The sequence below is a fragment of the Geotrypetes seraphini genome, chromosome 14, assembly GCF_902459505.1.
Source record: "Geotrypetes seraphini chromosome 14, aGeoSer1.1, whole genome shotgun sequence".
Lineage (NCBI taxonomy): Eukaryota > Metazoa > Chordata > Amphibia > Gymnophiona > Dermophiidae > Geotrypetes > Geotrypetes seraphini.
The window spans coordinates 33674958-33688901 of record NC_047097.1 but is presented as its reverse complement, the minus strand read 5'-3'; positions in this window follow the sequence as shown (position 1 = coordinate 33688901).

The following is a 13944-nucleotide window of genomic DNA, read 5'->3' as shown; positions in this document are numbered from 1 at the left end:
TCAGCAACCTTCCTGTCACAGGCAGAAGTTAACAAGAATTCCATGCATAGCTTTTTATAAATGCAAAAAATGTAAAAAGAATAATTTAGAGCTCGCTGACAGGCGTAGTGAGAGGGCTTTTGCAGTTAGAAATATGGCTCCATCCTATCGCCCTTGGAATGTGCTTCTAATCATAAGAATGCTTCTTCCTAGTCCCAGATGTAAACAGACTTCTGAGCTTTACCACCTGCAAGTGACCTAGCCACACAGAATGCGATTCATTATTTCTGCCTGTCTCATCGTTCATTAGGAGGCGCGCTCACTTAGTCTTTCAATGTTTTTGCTTTCAAAACTCCCTTTTCATTCTTTCTGAACATCCTACAGAGGGACTTAGCAACACATCGGAAATACCCATGGCAAGAGCTGCTTGTGGTCGCTCTGATCTCTGCCTCATTTGTCTTGCATCTGTCCTCCTTACCTTGACATTGCGATTCTCGGACACATTTCACTGTTTTTAGAAGCCTCAGAGCAGGTGCAAATGTGTGTGTGAGCATTTGTGCGTTACCAGGGCTGGTTCTGGGAACCTATTTTCTAAAGGCACACAGGCGCCTGGGTTTCCTTTAAATAAGTGCCTTTTTAGACTAAGTATTAATTCTCTAATGGCATCTGAGTACCCATTGGGGCACATACATTTAGGCTCACCTAGGGTTACCATTTTTGTCCTGTTCCGCCTCTGGCTCTGCCCTGTTCTTCCCCAGCTCCGCCTTCAGCTCCACCCTATTCTGCTCTAGCCCTTCCATTCAGCCTTGCCCCCACAAACCTCTTCTCTTCTTCCCCGACAAGCTCCGGCTGCGTCTGGAGGGCTTAGAGCATGCGCAGTTGTGTGTGATGTCATCTGCACATGCACTGAAGCCCTCCAGATGCGGCCGGAGCTCATCAGGGCTTTCCAAAGCCCGAACAAACTGCCGGGTTTTGGAAAGTCCATCCAGGACCAAGGACAGTCCTCTAAAAAGAGGACATGTCTGGGTTTTCCTGGACATCTGGTAACCCTAGGCTCACCCACTGATGCTCTGTTAATAGCATCCCCCAATCAAGGGCAGAGTAAAAGCAAACAATGAACAATCAGAATCCTGGAATAATCCTTGCGGAGTTCCCCAAGGCTCCCCACTATCACCAATACTCTTCAACCTTTACATGGCCACACCTGGCACATGCTTAGACAAACAAGGCATAACGTCATACAGCTACGCAGATGATATCACCATCCTCCTGCCTTTCGACCAAACCACCCCCAACACCTGCCTAATCAGGAAAAACACATCCAGACCAAGGAGAACTCAAGAACACTTTACCCACCCCCCAATCAAAGGCACGCAGAGCAAAAAAATATGACGGTCTACTAGCCACCAAAGCAGCAAAAATAGACCACCACCTCTCAAATCTGCTGACCACAATGCCCAACTACAAAACATTCAAGAAAAAACTAAAAACCATACTATTCAAAAAATTTGTGAAATGATCTAACCAACCATGCCGACCATTTCCAGATCCCAACACATACAAAAGCTACCAACCTTGTAATCATCTGGGAATGCCCAGGCTAATTTCTTGTTGTAAACCACCTAGAACTGAAAGGTATTGGCGGGATAGAAGACATCAATGTAATGTAATAAATGGGCATGCCTAATGGAGTGGATGAGTAGTCTAATAGTGCAGTAGTCAGAGAACCAGGGGAGTGGGTTTGATTCTCACTGTGGCTTCTTGTGACTTGGGGCAAGTCATTTAACCCTGCACTGCCCCAGGTACAAAATAAGAACCTGTATATAGAGTCTGCATCAGGGGTGAGAACACAACTATAAATAAGCTTGTATAAACATATAAAACATAAACCCCCCAAAAAACCAAACAAAAACATGAATAGATATTTAAAACATGAACATAAGAGAATATTGAAAGAAATTTATAACACGAAACCGAGAGAATTAATGATTAATCCATGTGGTTAAAATAAAATGAGCATAAAATCAAGAAAATTTACATGAAAGAATGCATATATAGACATACGATATGTAGTGGTACAAACTGTCAGTAACTGGGTAAGTTTGCCCATAATGTGCAGTGTTCTCCCCAGAAATTTTTTCCAGCCGGGCGGGACAGGGAAAATTGGTGTTTAGAATAGGGTCATTAAATCCAGTGGCGTACCTAGTATATATGACAGCCAGTGCTGATCATTTTTTAACAACCCCCTCCTCTAAATAAAAAGTTATTTTTAGTAATAATGTATCTAGGAAAAGGCAGCATCTTAAACACTGCAGTGAGCACTAGAACACCAACACACACATTGTAAAACTAAACAAGCCAGATCCTGCACATTCGATGCTAACAGAAAGCCACATCTTTTTCATACACACAGAACACAGAAACACCCTCGCCCAGTATGGAATAATCACAAACTAAAAATAGAAATATGTAGACAAAAGTTAAACTGAACCGCCAAGAAACCAGACTCTGCATACAATGAAACACCACAAAAACAGTGGCACATGTCCCTAATACTGTGCAAAATATAAAGACAGTAGATATAAATTTGAAAAAAACTGATACATAACAATCACCACTTTAAAAATGAACAAATAGAAATAAAACAAATAACAAGAAATAAGAAAATACCATTTTATTGGACTAATCCATTTTTCAATTAGCTTTTAGAGGCCAAATCTTTCTTTAAGACAGTACAGTATACTGCTGTTATGGTATCTTGTCCTGACCTGAGGAAAGGGGTTTAGTCCCCAAAAAATGCCTTCGAGGTCTTTTCTCCTCCTTTTGGATATTCATTTGCATTGTATGCTAAAATTTTAGTATTCTATATTTACACAATCACATTTCCTATTTATAAACTTTTATCAATACAGTTATAATACTTCTTGATTCTATGTAAAGCAATCAAAAAATTTTTTCTACCTTTTGTTGTTTCTGCTTCAATCATCTTCTCTTCGCTCTCTTTCTATACAGTGTTTGTCCTCTCTCCCTTCCATGCAACATCTGCCCTCTTTCTTTGCCCCTTCCACCCAGCCTCTGCCCTCTCTCCCTCTCTACCCCTTCCATCTACTGTCCACCTCTTTCTGTCCCTTCCATCCACTGTCTGCCCTTTTTCTCTTCCATACGGTATCTTCCTTCTTTTTATGTCCCTTCAACAAACTGTATAGCCTGTGTCCTTTCTCTCCTTTGTACATGATTCATCTCAGCTTCACCCCCTCTCCATTTTTCTGTCTCCAACCCCTCCCCTATGCTCTGGCATCTCTCTTCTCCTTTCCTTCCTTCCTTCCCACTCCACCACATGATCTGACATCTCTCGCCTCTCCTACTCTCCCTCTCCCTCCTTGCTCTAGCACCTCTGCTTCTTCCTTTCCCTCTGGTCTGGCATTTGTCTCCTTAGTTTCCCTTCCCTCCCCCCATGCCCTGGTATCTCTCCTCTCAACTCCCCTCCCCATCCATTATCTGGCATCTCCTCTCCTTCCTTCCTTTCTCCTGGTCTGCCATCTGTCTCTCCCCACCCATATGCCCTGACATCTCTCTCTCCCCCTCCCTCCCATGGTCTTGGCATCTCTCTTTCCTCTCTTCTCTGGTCTTCCTTCTCCCTCCTTCCCTCTCTCTTCTCAATTGGGTACAGCAGCAGCAGCAGCATTTCCCTTTCCCCCCCAATTGGGAGCAGCAGCAGCATTTCTCTCCCCCCCTGCAGTGCAGCAGCAGCATTTCTCTCCCCCCTGCAGTGCAGCATCAGCATTTCTCTCCCCCTCCCCCAGTGCAGCAGCATTTCTCTCTCCCCGCAGTGAAGCATTCACAATTTGCTACAGTCTAAGGCAGGAGATAGGGAAGCGATGAGGGAAGCTTACAACTTGCTGCTCTTTCTTGCTTCGGGCCTTCCTCGCTGCCGGGTCCTGCCTTCGTAGAAACAGAAAGTAGGCAGGACCCGGCAGCGAGGAAGGCCCAAAGCAAGCAAGTTGTAAGCTTCCCTCCCTGCCCTATCTCCCACCTTAGCCTTTAGCAAATTAAACCCATGCTCCAGGGCTCTAATGGTAACAATGTGCGTGCCGGCTTCCCTTCTCTTCCCTCCCCCCCCTCGGGACTTAACTTCTGGTTTCAGAGGGGAATAAGGGAAGCCAGCATGCACAGTGTTGCCATTAGAAACCTGGAGCATGGATTCAAGTCGCTTGCTGGCGCTTAAAAAAAAAAAAAAAAAAAAAAGTCAGGCTGAGGCGGAAGTCGAACATTGAACTTCCGGCGGCTCTTCAGGCTGTGCCGAGTCAGCTCAGGGAATCCCCAAGCCAGTGAGAGGGTTTAAAAAAAAAATGTATGAGCAGCGGCAGCAACAGCAGGATTCACGACCGAGATGGAGGAGTTGCCGAACAACGAAAGATTAGAGAAACTGGGCCTCTTCTACCTCAAGCAGAGAAGATTGAGAAGGGACATGATCGAAATGTTCAAGGTATTGAAGGGAATAGACTTAATAGATAAGGTTCACCTTCTCCAAGGTAGGGAGAACGAGAGGGCACTCTCTAAAATTGAAAGGGGATAGATTCCGTACGAACATAAGGAAGTTCTTCTTCACCCAGAGAGTGGTGGAAAACTGGAACGCTCTTCCAGAATCTGTCATAGGGGAAAACACCCTCCAGGGATTCAAGACAAAGTTAAACAAGTTCCTGCTGATCTGGAACGTACGCAGGTAGGGCTAGTTTCAGTTAGGGTGCTGGTCTTTGACCAGAGGGCCGCTGCGTGAGCGAACTGCTGGGCATGATGGACCACTGGTCTGACCCAGCAGCGGCAATTCTTATGTTCTTAAGAGATAACCGCTGGGCGGTCATCTAAATTATTCAGGCGGAGCGCCCGGCTAAAAGGCTTTAGGGAGAACACTGATATGAGATAGCTACTATTTCTGTGATTTCCTCTTGTAGTTTTGGTGTTGGATCTTTATCCAGGAGTAAATAGAATTCTTATTTTCTAGTTGTCTATTCACTTCTTGTCTATAATTAGATCTGTTTTGAATCACAATTCCACCCCAGAGTTAGATATGCTGCTCGCCGCCGGTGATTACTTGAAGAGGTATGCTGGGCAGAGGCACATCGGAGAAGGCATGTGGAGGGGTGGCCTCGGTGATGCCGGGTGCCACCGCTCCGGGCGCCTCCTTCCCTGGCTGACTTTTATGTGGTCTAATACAGCTGCTTAACTTCGGCAGTTAACTGTTGAATATCGGCACTTAACCACAAAAGAGCCAACTCCACCCCAGACCAGCCACAAAAGAGCCAGCTTTGAGTTTAGTTGTCAGTGGTGATATTCAGTGGTACTAACTGGTTAACTGCCACCAAATATTAGCAGATAGCCCTGCACAAGTGACTTAGGCAGTGGCAGAGTAAGGTGGGGTGAGGGGTGGACCCCAAGTGCCATCTTCGTGGGGATTCCGGCACCTCTCCTTCTCTCTGCCCCCCGGCGTACCTCATGAAATGTTCACCTTCAACCTGCTGCTTGCACCAGCCTCTGCTCACTTTTGATGTCACTTCCTGGCCATGGGACCAGGATGTAACATCAGAAGGGTGCCGAGGCTGGCGCGAGCAGCAAGTAGAAGATGCTGCTTGTGCCAGTGAACATTTCAAGAGGTACGCAAAGGGTGGGTGCTCAAGCAGAGGGAAGGCTTATGGCACAGAGGACGCATGGTGCCAACCTCCCCAGCAACGCCACTGGACTTAGGGTAGACCCACCTTCAGGCCCGCCCAGTTCCACTCATCCCTGCCCTGCTGTCTGCTCTCATCGGGCAGGAGGAAATCTGTGCATGTGCAGATGTCACATGATGATGTCATGCGCATGCAATTTAGAGGCTTTTCAAAACCTGGTGAAATCTGGACGTTTGGTAACCCTAACTTAGGGGCTCATTTCAAAGCACTTAGACACACAAAGTACCCTCATTTTCTATGGTATTTTCTGTGTGTCTAAGTGCTTTGAAAAAGAGCCCCTTAACCAGCCAGAAGCTGTTAAATCACTTTGAATACTGACCCCCTAAGTTTTCATTTCATGGAGGGATGAGAACTTCTTGAATGCAACTAGAAGCTTTCTAGAAAAAACGCTGTTTTTCCTCCTCAAGTCAATGAATTACTAAATTGTGTGACTTCTCTGTTATCTTAGCTATGAGAATACCACCTTGGAAACTACCCTCACCCATGGCAGCTGGTCCACTTTTTGTGTTAAAGTGACATCGTGTTGGGCTTGCATCTTCCTGTATTTATGGATCCTGCTGGCACCATTGTGCCTCTCAGACACAGGCCAGCAGCACCGGAACAAGCTGCCACAGCACATCTTCCAACAGCGTCCTTTGCGAAGAATCACGGTTTCTAACTAGTCTCCTTTGGCCTTCTGATGATTGCAGGATGTTATTTCTTCAACAGAGAAGTGGAACGGCGTGTCAGAATTCTGGAAAAATGTAGGTCTGGATTGAAGGCTCCTCAGCCTTCAGATGAAAACACTTTAAACAACTAGAGCAGTTTTTTTCAGTGCAAGTTGGATGTATTTTATTTGACACTGGAGGACTTTTTACACTATCATTAAAGCTATACTAAGTTAAATTATACATTTTGGTGGAATTCAGTTTGCCACATATACAAGATGGAAAAGATGATAGCGTTACAACAAGGGAATTTTCATAATTTTAAAAACATATGGGGACCATTGACTATTTACTCTAATGATCAGATATCTTAAGCACATGGGTAGTTTATATTTGGGTTGGGATGGGGAATATGTATCATATGGTCATGGGAATATTGATAAAGAGGAGGGTATTTATTTTTATCTTATAAGAATATATGAATGTAATTACAAGTGATTTGTGAAAATTGTTTTATTATTTATAATTCACTTGATATAAGAATCAAAAATGAATAAAGATTTACAAAAAAAAAAACAAAAAAGCTATACTTTTTTCATCTGGCTTTTTTATCCTAGGCAGCAGAGACAAAATCCCCTTTTCAGCCCAGATGTGTAGGGGAAGACTGGAACTTGTGAGTTTTTAAAGTAACATAAATGTGGTAAACCATGAAGCACCAAAGTGTTGTGTAAAAGAATCTGAAATCAAACACTTCTCACTGCTGACACTATCTGCATGTAGAACTGTTTGTATGCAACTGATTTTTGTCCCTGGGCAGTAAATAATTTCCTAATTGCTCATGCCTAAAAAGTATAGAAAATGTCTGTTATTTCCAAAAAACTTGGCTTTTGTGACCAGGATAGTCAAATTTTACTATTTACCTATTTAAAATGTGAAAATGCAAAATTTTCATCTTTTCATTCTTTTAAAGTCATAAAAAGCAACATATTGGCTTGTGTTTAAGTCCTATTGACTCAATGAATGACATATCTAAAAAGAAATTGGTTTTGTGCTAGTCTGGAAAGGTCCTCCAGTGTCATCCCCATGGTTGTTTTCAATGTGTCTAGCCATGTGATTGCAGGTCACCCTCTTCACCTGGTTCCTTCGATCTTCCCAAACATGATGTCCTTCTCCAATGATCTTTCTCTTCTGACAGTGTGACCAAAATAAAACAGTCAAAGCTTCATCATTTGGGCTTCGATTGACATAGTTAGTTTGATCTCTTCCAGAATCGATTTGTTAGTTCTTCTGGCAGTCCACAGCACACTTAGACGATTTTTTGGGACAAGAATGTAGTATAAAGATAGACATTCTAACGGCCTGGACGATCAGATGGATTTTGAATGCTGTTGACTAGCGCCCTAGGCCCAAAACGGACTTAGACATTTCTTTTGATTATGCTCCTCTATGTATTCAATGCACGAACTGTCTTTATTCAAAGTCTTTACAAATTGTTTCATCAGGCCTAGCTTTATATGTACTAATGGCAGTTTGATTCTGTCTCATGCTACCAAAGGTTCATTAATTACATTTTGCCCTCCAACCACCATATATTCCGTTGGAGGCCAATCTTTTTTTGCCCAATGTTCATGTTTGGCTCAACTATCCCAAAGGCATAAAAAGCAAGGATACCATATCTAAGAAACTAGAGCTGATGTGGTCTATCTGATACAATTTTCTGAATCAGTGCCCCAAATAACCACAGGAACAAGTCAAAAAACCCAAGGCACTAAGAAAAAAAATATTTTTTTTTGGGCCTGTGTAATCAAGGGCCAATATTCTGACTGGCGGGGAGTCACGAGCGGTGTGCCACAGGGATCGGTGCTGGGACCGTTACTCTTCAACATATTTATCAATGACCTGGAAAAGGAGGCAAAGTGCGAGGTTATAAAATTTGCAGACGATACCAAACTGTGCGGTAGAGTTAGGTCCAGGGAGGAGTGTGAGGACCTGCAAAGGGACCTGGACAAGCTGGAAGACTGGGCAAACAAATGGCAAATGCGCTTTAACGTGGAAAAATGCAAGGTCATGCATATAGGAAAAAAGAACCCGTTGTTTAACTACAAATTGGGGGGGGGGCATTGTTGGGAGACAGCAGACTTGAGAGAGACTTGGGTGTGCTGGTGGATGCATCACTGAAGCCATCTGCACAGTGCGCAGCAGCCTCGAAAAAAGCCAACAGGATGCTGGGCATCATAAAGAGGGGCATAACAACCAGGACGCGGGAAGTCATCATGCCATTGTATCGAGCGATGGTGCGTCCACATCTGGAATACTGCGTTCAGTATTGGTCGCCACACCTCAAGAAGGACATGGCGGTACTTGAGAGAGTCCAAAGGAGAGCAACGAAACTGGTAAAAGGGCTGGAACACTGCCCATACGCCGAGAGGTTGGATAGGCTGGGGCTCTTCTCTCTGGAAAAGAGGAGGCTCAGGGGAGATATGATAGAGACCTTCAAGATCATGAGGGGCATAGAGAGGGTGGATAGGGACAGATTCTTCGGACTGAAGGGGACAACAGGTACGAGGGGGCATTCGGAGAAACTGAAGGGAGATAGGTTCAAAACAAATGCAAGGAAGTTTTTTTTCACCCAAAGGGTCGTGGACACTTGGAATGCGCTACCAGAGGAAGTGATCAGGCAGAGTACAGTACAGGGATTCAAACAGGGATTGGACGGATTCCTGAGGGATAAAGGGATACTGAGAGAGGTGCTGGGATGTAATACAAGTATAGAAAACTAATCAGGTAATAAGTATGGAAACCCAACCAAGTCGTGAATGTGCAAGACCGGAGGATTAGGACTTCAATGGGAAGATAGGACTTCAATGGGAAACCAAGGTGGCAAGGGGGCCCCTTCTGGTTATTCAGACAGGTCGTGACTTGTTTGGGCCGCCGCGAGAGCGGACTGCTGGGCAGGATGGACCTATGGTCTGACCCGGCGGAGGCACTGCTTATGTTCTTAACTATTGACGTTAATTGGTCCCAGTTTGAAGCTGTGCGCGCATCTTGCTATTCTATAAAAATGCCAGTGCAAATGTTTTAGTGCATAACTGAAAAAGGGGAAAGGAATGGGTGGGTCAGAGTCATCACTAACGATGCACCTAGTACTATAGAATTTGGTGAATCTACACCTAATTTACATGTAAGGATTCACACCAGGTTTCAGTTTGTGAAAATTCCTGTGGATCCTGGTGCTGAGTGACTTTTCTCTAAAAGAAAAGTCCATAAGCCATTATTAAGATGGATTTGGGGAAATCCGCTGCTTATTCCTAGGATAAGCGGCGTAAACTGTTTTAGTCTTTGGTATCTTGCCAGTTAATTGTGGCCTGGATTGACCACTGTTGGAAACAGGATACTGGGCTTGTATCGCTCCATGGTGTGACCTCATCTGGAGTATTTTGTTCAATTCTGGTCTCCTAATCTCAAGAAAGATATAGTGGCACTAGAAAAGGTTCAAAGAAGAGCGACCAAGATGGTAAAGGGGATGGAACTCCTCGCGTATGGAAAAAAGACAGCTGAGGGGAAATATGATTGAAGTCTACAAAATCCTGAGTGGAGTAGAACGGGTACAAGTGGATCGATTTTTCACTCCGTCAAAAATTACAAAGACTAGGGGACACTCGAAATTACAGGAAAATACAAGGGTCATTTCATAAATAATGCGCACTATTTTTTAAATTTACATGTTTTATTTTTTTTTTCGAAGTATTTCTTTACACTCTTTCAATATAGTCTCCCTGCTTTGCAATGACTGACTCCCAACGTCTGGGAAGCTTCATTATTCCATCCAAGACTCAGTTTTAGTTCAGTTGCCGAATGGCTCGGGTACTGGTGGAAAAAAGCTCTTCCAGAGATGCAAAATGATGTCCACGCATAGGTTGTTTCAACTTTGGAAAAAGGTCGAAGTCTGGTGGACTCATGTCTTGACTGTAGGGAGCATGAGGTAACACCTTCCAGCCGTATTTGTGTAGTTTTTCAATGACGAGTGGAGAGCTCCTTCTTCCCCACGGCCAAAAGCATTTCGACAAGCTCAAAAGTCAAACAAATGATGATTTTTGCTTATGATCATGAAAGCATCATCATTACAAAGTTCCATGTAGAAAAAGTGTCACAGCAGTGTATTATTGTGATTTTTGCAAAAAATGCACAAAATCCGACCTCAGTTGCTCTTGGCTGGGCCACTCATTCTTCACAACGCTCGCCCGCACATAGGGAATGTCATCATTGAAAAACGACATTCTTTCTATTTTATCCTTTAATACATAAATTTTTCTCCCTTCCCACCCATCCTCCCCACTGCTATTTTAATAAAATCTGGGAGCCATTGGCATCTAATTGCAATGAATAGACACCATTTTCCATTGGAAAGTACACTTTCTAAATGTAGGGGGGGAGGTTTTAAATATTGTTAAAGGTCTGATTAATAGAAAAGTAAATTAATTTTTATGTGTACAAGATATATGCACACTGTCTTTCAGGAAGTTCATTTTTTTGTCTACTCAAAACCAGCTCGCTACTGTACTAGTAAAGCCTGATGAGTGTGGCATTCATCTTAATAGAGCAATTATAAGGCCTTTGAAACTTTGGCCAGAATTTATGTTTATGCAATTGCAAACAGATGCTTGGCATCATTGCAAGTTTCTGGTTTGTGTGAAGATATTGCATTGAAGACTCCCTCTTTTGGAGAAAAAGTGAAAAAGACAGTTGGCATGATTAAAGATTATTGTTATATACTTCAATATCTCTCAGCAATGCAGCCTTTTGCATTGACCCAGTGGGAAGCTGGTGCCCGGGGGAGGGGGCACCCGGCATCGTCCCCTCGGGGGGCACCAGCAATGGGAATTCTCTTAAATGCACTTCTCCATTACCTGTTAAATACTTGTTTTTCAAGGGGAGAAAGCAGGGTCTCTTACCTGCTGCTCACGCCAGCTAAAGCCATCACTCTAATGTAACTTCCTGGCCCTATGAACAGGAAGTTACGTTACAAGGATGGCTGGGCTGATGCAAGCAGTGGGTAGGAGTCCCTGCTTGTTGCTGAACAAGATTAGAAGCTTTTAAGAGGTACTGGGGGGGGGGGGTGAGTGTATTTAAGAGACCTTCCCCATTGCCAAGGATGGAGAGGAGAGATACTGGGCTTCTGTGTGGTACCCCTGCCAGAATGGTATCCAGGCACTCCACCTTCCCATTCCTCTTACTGCAACCCCTGCATTGACCTCCTCTGCTAAATGTACATCTTTTAACAAACATCAATGTAGTTATTACAACCACAGGTGATTTTACTATCACAAAACAATTTCAATAAGGACAACAACCAGTTGCCCTAAAGCCAAGAGAAAGAAAGAGCTGAGCCTAAGCAACTCGCTCCTCTCAATCTAAACAATAGGCTCCTTGCAGAATACTCATCCTGCTCTGCTATGGGGGACTGGGTTCAATTTTTTTCTTTCAGCCTAGCGGAAAATCATGATAGATACATAGGTCCTCTCTATGACCTGGGATAGATACCATGTCAGATTCATCAGCTGTCCCTCAAGTCCACCTATCTTCTCTCTATCTCCGTGTCATATAAGAAGTCCACCTGTTCCTTTCAAGTCACGGCCATAGAACCATCAGCTGGGCAGAGGAAAGGAGACCAGCGGCTAGCTGCAGACTGGTTGTTTTTTTTGAGGGGGTGCAGTTGGTGTGTGTGTGTTATATGAGCTGCTGGAAAATTTCCCCCATATAAGGGAGGGATGTTCCCTATGGTTCTTAGTCATTACGTCAGGTTCTAGCAGTATTCAAATCCAAGCTAAAGGCCCACTTTTTTGATGCTGCTTTCAACGCCTAACTCCAACTCATCGTAAGATACCTATGTCCATCCTATCATTCTCTCTGCAAGAAACTCCCCAACCCTATATGTCCTGTCTGTCCAAATTACTTTGTAAGCTCTTCTGAGCAGGAACCATCTATTTATTGCATGTTAAATGTACAGCGCTGCGTACACTTTTCAGCGCAATAGAAATGATAAATAGTAGTAGCAGCTGCTACAAGGATTGGTAGCAGCCACAGAGAATCCATTTATGCATTAGAAGCTGTGCTTCTGTGCCAGTAAGAGAGTCTTACTGGCATGTAAAGCTTTTGAGCACTGGGGACTTAATACATATGCAAACCTATATGCAAGCACTCACCACATAAATATATATTTTCTTCAATCATAAGAACATAAGAATTGCCGCTGCTGGGTCAGACCAGTGGTCCATCGTGCCCAGCAGTCCACTCATGCGGTGGTCCTATCTGGGTCTAGCCTTACCTGTGTACGTTCTGGTTCAGCAGGAACTTATCTAACCTTTTCTTGAATCCATGGAGGGTTTTTTCCCCTATAACAGCCTCTGGAAGAGCGTTCCAGATTTCTACCACTCTCTGGGTGAAGAAGAACTTCCTTACGTTTGTATGGAATCTATCCCCTTTTAACTTTACAGAGTGCCCTCTCGTTCTCCCTACCTTGGAGAAGGTGAACAATCTGTCTTTATCTACTAAGTCTATTTCCTTCATTATCTTGAATGTTTTGATCATGTCCCCTCTCGGTCTCCTCTTTTCAAGGGAGAAGAGGCCCAGTTTCTCTAATCTCTCACTGTACGGCAAATCCCTCCAGCCCCTTAACCATTTTAGTTGCTCTTCTCTGGACCCTTTCGAGTAGTACTATGTCCTTCTTCATGTACGGCAACCAGTGTTGGATGCAATATTCCAGGTGGGGGTGCACCATGGCCCGGTACAGCAGCATGATAACCTTCTCTGATCTGTTTGTTATCCCCTTCTTAATCATTCCTAGCTTTCTGTTTGCCCTTTTCGCCGCTGCTGCTGCACATTGCGCGGACAGCTTCATTGACTGTCTACAAATACTCTCAAGTCTCTTTCCTGGGGGCTCTCTCCGAGTACACCACCGGACATCCTGTATTCATGCATCACCTTGCACTTATCCACGTTGAACCTCATTTGCCATTTCGCGGCCTATTCCTTGAGTACGTTTATGTCTCATTGTAGGTCAGGGGTGTCCAACCTTTTTCTGAAAAAAATGTTTCTGTGGCCGCACAAACGCTGCAGCAAGACAGAGGAGGGAGCTGGCAAGACGGTAAACACCCGGGGGCAGCAGAGGAAAACACCGCATCGTCCTTGACCGGGGCCGCACAAAATACTTCATAGGGCCGCAGGTTGGACACCCGTTGTAGGTCTTCGCAATCTTTCAGTGTCCTCAGTTAGGAATGGTGACATTTGGAAGATAGTGGGCAAACACAGGCATGCCCATTCTTAGCAAATTATCCACAGAGATTTTGGGACATTTCTAAATTTCCCAGCATATCTTTCATTTGGAACCATCTAACTCAAAAGTCAATGCTGCCAAGCAATGGAAAGCCAAAGGTCATAGCTTTGTAATAAGTGCTAGAAAAACAACGTGAAAGTGCTCCTTGAGGTTGCAAGAGAGTAGTTTTGATTAAGGCAGTTCTGTTCCTGAGGTTAATGAGGGGCTGAAATCAAGTGTTTAGGCAGGATAGAGCTGTTTTAAGCGGACCGTTTTCTCA